The following is a 9,133-nucleotide window of genomic DNA, read 5'->3' on the forward strand; positions in this document are numbered from 1 at the left end:
GGGCTGATAGCACGCACCAGTACCGGTAGGGTATGGCGACAGTAGAAATTAAAGGGGGATGCAGAATGGACCAATAACTGGTCTAAGTGCATGGGGAAACCCACCCCCTCTAATAATAATAATAATAAAATAGGGATGTCAGCATATGAATATCTAACGCGAGAGTGAATGGCGATTTTTTGTTATGAATTTACCGGTTATTACTACAGAACAAGAGCGCACACGCACACGCACACACACACACACACACACACAAGAGAGAGGCGTTGGCACTTTACTACTTCGCCTGTCAATGTCTATGCCGTTTTTAAACAGAAATATCTTTACTGAGAAGGTGATTTGAATGCCTGAATTTGAATCTTGAAAACGAGCAGCCTTACCGGGAAGGCTCTTATTGAGTCATCTAAAATGTCATTAGGAGACAGTGACGTAGATCTCAATATCATTACAACATTAGCAGACTTACTATTCAGTTAACTTCCGATACGTGCACGCCGGTGAGAAATTGAGACCTTATATGAGTCAATACTGCACTTAGCACGTAAGGGAAGAGATTGATGAGCGATAAACATGTGGAGGTATGTACCGTTCTGAGTAGTGCTTAATATGTACATGAAAGCATACATTGCTTTATTGTGAATTATTGGTAGCACAGTGTCGCATTTATGAGAAACACACCCAACCTGTTAGTCTAGGCGTAACGCTTGAGAGGTGTTATGTTAACATCTGAGGTGGGATGCCGGCTACCCTGACTGCCTACGTACGTAGTTTTCTCAGTCCCTCCAGGTAAATTCCGAGATAGTACCTCTGTTAGGCCAAGACCTCTTCCTTCCTAGTCATTTCTGATTCATTTGTCATCTTACTGTCCGACGCTATATAGACTCGAAACAGAGAACGTCGTTAAAGAACCCACTACATAAGAAGGAACAGGCATACCTGTGAATAATGTTGGACTCCAATTTTCAGTTTTAAAATTACCGAATATATAAGGTAGTTCATATTTTATTTAAGCCAAACATGTAATTTTACTACAATTCATCGATCGTTCATTTTCTGACAGGTTTTATAGACATGACCTGTTTTAAGTTTCTGTGTTTCCTACTTATAATAAAAATTCGAATGATGTGTATGATAAACCTATCTATATCAAGAACTAAACGTTTTAAGATTTTTGTAACATGATTCATGATATAATCATTTAAATTATTTCAGAAGTTTAATTAAGGGGAACTGAATAAAGAGCAGAAACTAAAAAAATGAAAATTGTATTTATAAAAATAATAACTGAACTATCAAGCCTAGGGTAATGAACTATCATTTAATATCATTATATAAATTGTACTGCTAACTTTCTCAAGTAGGCCAGGCAGGTTATTATTATTATTATTATTATTATTATTATTATTATTATTATTATTATTCACATTCTGTCATATTTGTACTTTGTTTTAATTATTTTTCTGTATCTTTATATACTCGTGCTGACTTTGTAATTGACCACTGTGCTGTTAAAGTTATTGCACGTAAATACACATGAATTGGAATTGAATTGGTAAAAATACCTGAAGTCAAAATCTCTCTCACAACGAATCTACATGAAAGCCCCTTTAATATTCGTCTCTTTTGTGTCTGTAGGAACAGAGAACCTAACAGAGATTTACATTTCGTACCTCGTAGCGATGTACGGATATATTTCTTGCGCTGCTATCATGTCCGACCTCCTTCTGAGTTGCGGAACATCAAGTTTCACACTTCAAAATGTCTGACTCTGTTGTAATGGCTTTTCAATTTCGGATCTTGACGAAAATAATTCCGAAACGTGTTCACCACCTTCACCACTCACTTCAACCGTGTGTAAAGCATAAGAATTCCTGGAGCTTTATTCGAAATCCCCCTAAACTCCTTTGTTACTTGGTAGACGCTTACTTGCATAGCGGCAATTCTGTCCACTTTACAGGAATTATTAATACCCTATATTTTGCAGGTCTAACGACAGTTAAAGGTCGAACTCCAACGGGACATTTTCAAATTGGCCCACAGCACTGAAACCCTGAGGGAAATGGAACGAGTATAGTTTTGCAAACACTGACATGACTGTGAAACTGTTAACGCACAAATAACACAATATTGTACTTAAGCATCCTGTTGCATTTCTATAACATTCACACAGAATACTGATATTACAGTTCCGTAAACAATGCAACCACTTTCTTCCTTATAATTTTTTTTCTTTTTACACCATGTTTCGGCCCAATGCTACATTTGGAGCATAGCTCTGTCTGGGGCTGAAACATGGACACTTAGGGCAGTAGATCAGAAAGATCTGGAAAGTTTCGAAATGTGGTGTTGGAGAAGAATGGAGAAGATCAGTTGGACCGATTATGTGAGAAATGAAGAAGTGTTAATTAGAGTCAGTGAGCAGAGGAATATCCTACACGAAATAAGAAAACGGAAGGCTAATTGGATTGGTCATGTTTTACGCAGAAACTGCCTTCTAAAAGAAGTTATCGAAGGAAAGATAGATGGGCGGATAGAAGTGACGAGAAGACGAGGAAGAAGACGTAAGAAGATGCTGGATGACCTTGGGGACAGAAGAGGATACTGTCATTTGAAGAAGAAAGCTCTAGATCGCATTAAGTGGAGGAATTGTTTTGGAAGAGACTGTGGACCTGTCGTCTTGACAGATTACTGATGATGATGATAATGTTTCGGCCCCAACCGGCCATCATCAGTTACCTCAACTCGCCAAAACTGTTACCTGCATTGAATATCGATCATACGTTTCACGCGTAACTGCAGTTCTATATAATGTTGCAGTTACGATCCAGCTATGGCCGCGCCATAGCTCAAGCGGTTAGTTGATGGCTTCCCACCGCGGCGGCCCGGGTTCGATTCCGGGTCTGGTCAAGTGGGATCTGTGGTGGACAAAGTGGCGCTGGGGCAGGTTATCTCCGAGTACTTCGGTTTCCCCTGCCAATCTTCATTCCACCAAATTCTCCATCAGCATAATCACCAGGGGCAGGCTACAATAAGCCAATCAGTGGCCGCCGTGCCGAGTGGACCCAGTTTGACTCCACCCCCCACTAAGCGACTTAAAAAAAACGGTGTGGTAATTTTGGTTCGCACTACATATCAGTAATTTTCTAATGGTCTACATCAGCGGGACGAGTATCTGACAGTGACTCACACTAGAACTCTTTGTATACACATTCATATTACTCATCTTAGTGGCACGTTAGTTTAAACAGAGGCAGCAACATTTCCTGTTATTCTGAAAATATTAACTTCCACTACCCTAATACCACTGTGGTAGAAGGAGCCGGAAGACTCAACCCCCACAGTCTCACAGGTAAACTTCAGACACGACCCTGAGCCACCTACATTTACCTCCAAGCCTAATTCTCGCTAATTATCTTCATAATATCTATTCTAACGTATCCCTCCCAGATTATACTAGATTTATAAATAAAGCATTTGCAAGAAGTTTCCCCACCAAAATTCTACACCCTTTCTTTTCCTCATATTCTTTCAGACGATTTGCCCATCACAGTATTCTAAATTTCATTGTATTCTGAATAAAACATTGTTTTATGAGCTGAAATATTTTTCGCTACTTAGTACAGATTGGTCGCTTAATTTATCCCTCTCAGATAAAAATGTTTTCTTGAGCACCGTTCCTCTCTTTAAGGACAAATGCATGCAACGAACAAACTGGCGATATTATGCCCACCCCCTCACCTCCATCACCCGACTCATATTCTGAAATCAAACCCCCGATTATCAGGTTCAACATGCGGGTTATGGGGTTTCAGACACAGATACAGGTATCCTGAGAGGGGAATAAATTCAGGCAGCTTTTGTTTTCCCGCCGGCATTCACCGAAAAGAGAATTCTTGAGGTAGCTTGAAAATGTAATGGCAGGGAATATAAACATTATAGATTTCTTGGATGTGACGCAGTATAATCTGGTAGATAAGAACTAAACCTTTGGTAGAACCTCTTTTTTTTTTAATGCTAGTGGGGTGGGACTAAGTACCTTGTATTGCGGCCACTTCTGGCCTATTGTACCAGCCCCAGATGATAAGTGAGGGTGTTTGTGGAGCAATTGGTGGAATGAAGATTGGCAGGGGAAACCGAAGTACTCGGAGAAAACCTGCCCCAGCGCCACTTTGTCCACCACAAATCCCACTTGACCAGACCCGGGATCGAACCCGTGCCGCCGCGGTGGGAAGCCAGCGACTAACCGCTTGAGGTATGGCGCGGCCCAGCAGAACCTCTTGCCCGTCGTCAATGTAGAAGATTCTTCCTTGAAGATGTGGACAGTAATTTCGCCCAAAATTTTAGAAAGGATCAACCAAAATACACGGTGTCACATCGCAGAAGATCGTAATTTTCTATCTTGGACAGGATTCGAATTTGATTTCTGGCCTGGATGCCAGCTAATCTGCGGTATTATATGGTTTTCTGGATACGTCCACTCAAATATTGGGGCAATAAAGGCAATGATTTTCTCCTTCAGCTTTCCAATCTCGTAATTCGTAAACATCATTACACCTAACTACAACTTAGAAAGAACAAAGTCAAGAAACGCCGTCAAATTCTGCTGGAACTCGCTCTGGCAATGACCTGATTTTATTATTCTGAAGCCGTCATAGGTCTGCAGGAAATCATAAAAATAACTTGTAGTCCGTTATATACGGCTCGTTAAGATTTTATATGTAACAGGGCGAAGGTTTCTCGGATTATACGTTCACTCTGAAGACCGCACGACAGATAACATCCGGCTGCTAGTGGTAGAATTGTTCACACTTTCCCTATCCAGTTGCCACAAAGCTCTCTCAAGCAAGAATCGATTTCGTTTTAATGGCGCAGGGCTAATAACGCTTTCGATTTGAAAACTTTGAGCTTATCCTGTCATTATTACAGGTAATTACGCGTTAATGTAGAAGGGAACAGCTACTGTTAAGCATTCGGAATGCCTGTAGACATCTCGCCAATCACTATTACTTCACGAAACGTTTTTTTTCTAAAATAAACGGTGCTTCTACACACGATTTGGCTCCTCGGTAAAAGGAATGTCGTGAGGTATTGAAGTTCGAAAGAAAAAGGCCGTCCAGCTAAATTTACTGCCGAATATCACGAAAGGCCTTCGTGTTCCGTATGTAGCCACACTACTGTAGCTCCCTGCACTCACCGTCCGGTCCCAGCACTCAACTAGGAGAATGGTGGAAAAGAAAAATATGACAGTTATGGGTTATCAATGCTGCACACACCACAGAAAGCTGTCATGCCTTGCCTTCAAAATATTCAATCATCGGTTGCGTTTGTATATATTACCGGCATTGGCTGACTTGACTGACTGACTGACTGACCAATCTCACAAAGCAGTCCTTGAGGAATAAAGTCAAAGTCACATTACGACTGATGGTCAGTTAGTCAGTAAGTCTTGGTGTCAGGCCCCATATGGGCAGTTACAGTCTTATTTTTGTGAGCCGCCCTCTCTAACGAGAGGACGGGTCTGTCTTTTGTATATGCTGCTAGCCTTGCCAGCGCGGTCTTTCTCGGGTCTTAGTCCCTTGGGACTCGCGACCATATTTTACTGTCTCAGATTTTAGACTTCCCTTTTCGTCGCCTCCTACGACTCGCAGGGTCACGGTGGAGGTATTCGATCCCGCCTCCACACGTGGGGTTTGAGGAATAAATATCCACTGAGTTAGTTAAGAAGGCCCCAGTCTGTTATGCACAACGAAATATCATTACTGAGTAGGCCTTCACGAGAATCCGTTACTGGCCTCTGTCTTGAATCACATGAGTTCAGTCCGCATCTCGAATAATCATTTCTTTAACACCTATCTTAATATTATGCTCCCGTCTATGCCCAGGTATTCCAAGCTGTCTGCTTTCTTAAGGTTTTCCGATCAGAAATCTTTTTTTCTTACCGTTTATATTGTAGCATATAGACCTGTTGCTAACTAATGAATATGTAAACAACGGCCGTAAAAAATCATAACGAGCACCAATAGAGTAATTGGGAAGTGGTGTTCTCTATACGGTCCGTGCGACAGTTACGTGAAGCAACAACTGAATAATTGTTGGGAGATGTGTTTTCGGTGCAGTCCATGCAGAGGTGTTTTAAACAGGACAAGTTTAGAGTTCAGAGTAGAACAGTAATAAATATCTGGTCATGAGCCCCAGATTGGGCTCTACACCAAGACTGACTGACTGACTGACCGTCAGTCGCAATATGACTTTGAGTTCAGAGTACAGTCGCCGGCCAGTAAGGACGTAAACATTGAGTCTGAGGAAACTAGGGTGTTGAAGCTGTTGCCAGGCGACAACCGGTGAAGATACAGCAGAATGAGAACAATTAGTGCATGCTGTGGGCTGCATGAATTGGCGATAGGGCTGTAGTTACCTGTAGTTACGTTCTGCGAGTGTTCAATAAATCCAATTGCCAATCCAAACCCCGTATATTTTGACACTCCATCATGTGATAATATTTATGGCACGAAATATTACACATTAGATACAGCATTTCAGTACAATTTAATAAGACTTATCTGACCTTTATATAGCCTATACATACATATTATATTGCCGATATGCAAGATTAATAATAATAATAATAATAATAACAACATATTTAAACAATATATTGGGTCTGAATATCATCAGACTGATCAGAACATGTATCCCCACATATTGTTTCAATTAGCTGATATTGTAATTTGTGATAGTCGTTTTAATAACTTTGTTTTTATTGCTCGAAGGCTCATTATGCATTATTACTTTATGACTCAGGAGAACAGGGTTACCTCTTATTGTTTACATTGTTTCTTAAATTTATCAGCGTTTATGCAGAAGATTAATAACCGTTTCTAAAAACATAAAGTAATTGTACAGTATAAGAAATCAGTATTTTCGTGATTTCAGTGAAGTTATCTTGACAAAAACTCGTACTTCTGGTAGCAGTACGAACATTTATTATTTATATAACAAATGAAGAAGAAATTAGTATACCAATTAAACCTGCGCACATAAAATCATACAACATGAAACATAAGAATGGAGACTATATTCCCAGCACCGAAGGCTGTGATGCTATTATCGACACGACGAATATTCAGCAAGAAAACAGTCATTTAAAGATGAAAATCGAAACTGACTCGGGGTAAGATGTTTGAAAGATGAAGGAAATAAGTCAATTTACGTTACAAGTGTATATCGGTATACGGGATGTGACATTCTGATATTCTTTAATGTGGTAGAGAGCTATCAACGTTTTGGAGGAAGGATAATTCTCCGGAAAGTTAGTAGTTACCTACATTTTCCTCCAAAATTCTGGTGATAACTAGGGACCGGATTTTAATGCAAATACACAATTCTTTCTTGCAACCAGAAAGTATGCTCGTTTGGATATATGTATGAATTACTTCATTTCTTAAATTTTGGACATGGTTTGATGGTGCATATAAATGCATATTTTTCTTGTTTTATGAATAAGCATCATATTTTCGAAAAGCTCTATTTATACTGCATATTTCCTTTTTAAAATGTTTATCATATATATTTTTTAATTTTATGTTCAAATTTTTAATCATGGTCGTGTGATACAATTTTTCTTTTCCGTATTAGAATATGTTGCATATTTGACTCAACATTTCGTCATGACTGATGTTTCTGATGCAATACCCAGGACGGGACTTCCCCGATCCCTCTACTTGTAACTTGCCTCATCCGCTTACCATCAAAGTGGCCGCGAAGAGTTTAGTCGGAAACGCTCACATATAGCCGCTATCAACGTAATACTATTCAACCGATAAGGTTCTTCAATAATTTATTTCCGAAGTCTCCATGAGGTTCGTTACGCTTCTTCATTTCAAGCTGGGGCCATTCACATTAGTGGTGACTAGTCTGTAGTTAAGATAGTTTAGCTTTCTGTAGTCATGCCGAAAGTGAAAGTAAGTCAGAAAACTAAATAACAGCTGTATCAGCGGGCGTTCGAAGGAGAGATGATAAGTACGGATAACGAAATTCTTTATTGCCGAGCGTGTGAGAAAACAGTTGGTTGTGAAAAACGCTTTCAAGTGCTTCAGCATTTGAACACTAATATACACAAAGAGAATATTAAAATTAAATCCACGAAAAGTGCTCCTGTTCAAAAATTGCTTAGTGAATTTTATAATAATAGTTCTTCACAGTTTTCCTTTGATTTATGCGAAGCCTTTTTAGTGGCATATATTCCGCTGTGGAAACCAACCAATCCTACTCTAAGAAACTTCATAGACAAGTATACACAGTGAAAAGTGCCGGATGAATCTCCTGTGCGCAAAAATTACGTGAAGCAGTGTTACGATCTTACAATTGAAAGCATCAGAGATAAGATTCAAGATAATTTGGTGTGGGTATCAATCAACAAAACACAAGATTGTGAGGGACGGTTTATTGCAAATTGTATAGTTGGATCCCTTAATAAGAATGAACAATCTACCACATATCTTCTTGCGGTAGAGCAATATGAAACCACTAATAGCTCTGCAGTTTCCGAATTTTTTTTATCAATTCCATTAATTTACTGCGGCCGAATGGCATTTAGCATGAGCGCGTATTGCTCTTTGTGACTGATGCCGCAAGTTATATGATGAAAGCCGGTACTGCTCTTAAAGTTATATTTCCAAATATGACACATTTGACTTGCCTTGCCCATAGTTGCACCGTGTTGCAGAAACAATTCATGCAAATTTTCCGCTTGTTGACAAGTTGGAGTCTTCTCTGAAGAAGGTACTTGTTAAACGGCCATACAGAAAAGAAGCCTTTTAAGCAGTAGCACCGAGCGTTCCACTTCCGCCAGAACCAATTTTAACGCGCTGGGGCACGTGGCTGTGTGTAGCGAGTTATTATACCGAACATTTAGAAACAGTTAGGAATGTCGTGGATACATTTGATCCCAAAAGTGCAGCATCAATTCAAATTGCCCAAGATGTACTAAAAAATACAACAACTAGAAACTAATCTTTCCTATATATCTGCTCACTTCTCTCATCTTCCATCCGCCATTTCCTCACCGGAGGCAAGCAATAGCAATACTACTTTGTATTAGTCGTTAAGTGTGTTCAAAACCACTGTTTCAAAA

This window comes from Cryptotermes secundus, unplaced genomic scaffold (assembly GCF_002891405.2).
Source record: "Cryptotermes secundus unplaced genomic scaffold, Csec_1.0 scaffold557, whole genome shotgun sequence".
NCBI lineage: Eukaryota > Metazoa > Arthropoda > Insecta > Blattodea > Kalotermitidae > Cryptotermes > Cryptotermes secundus.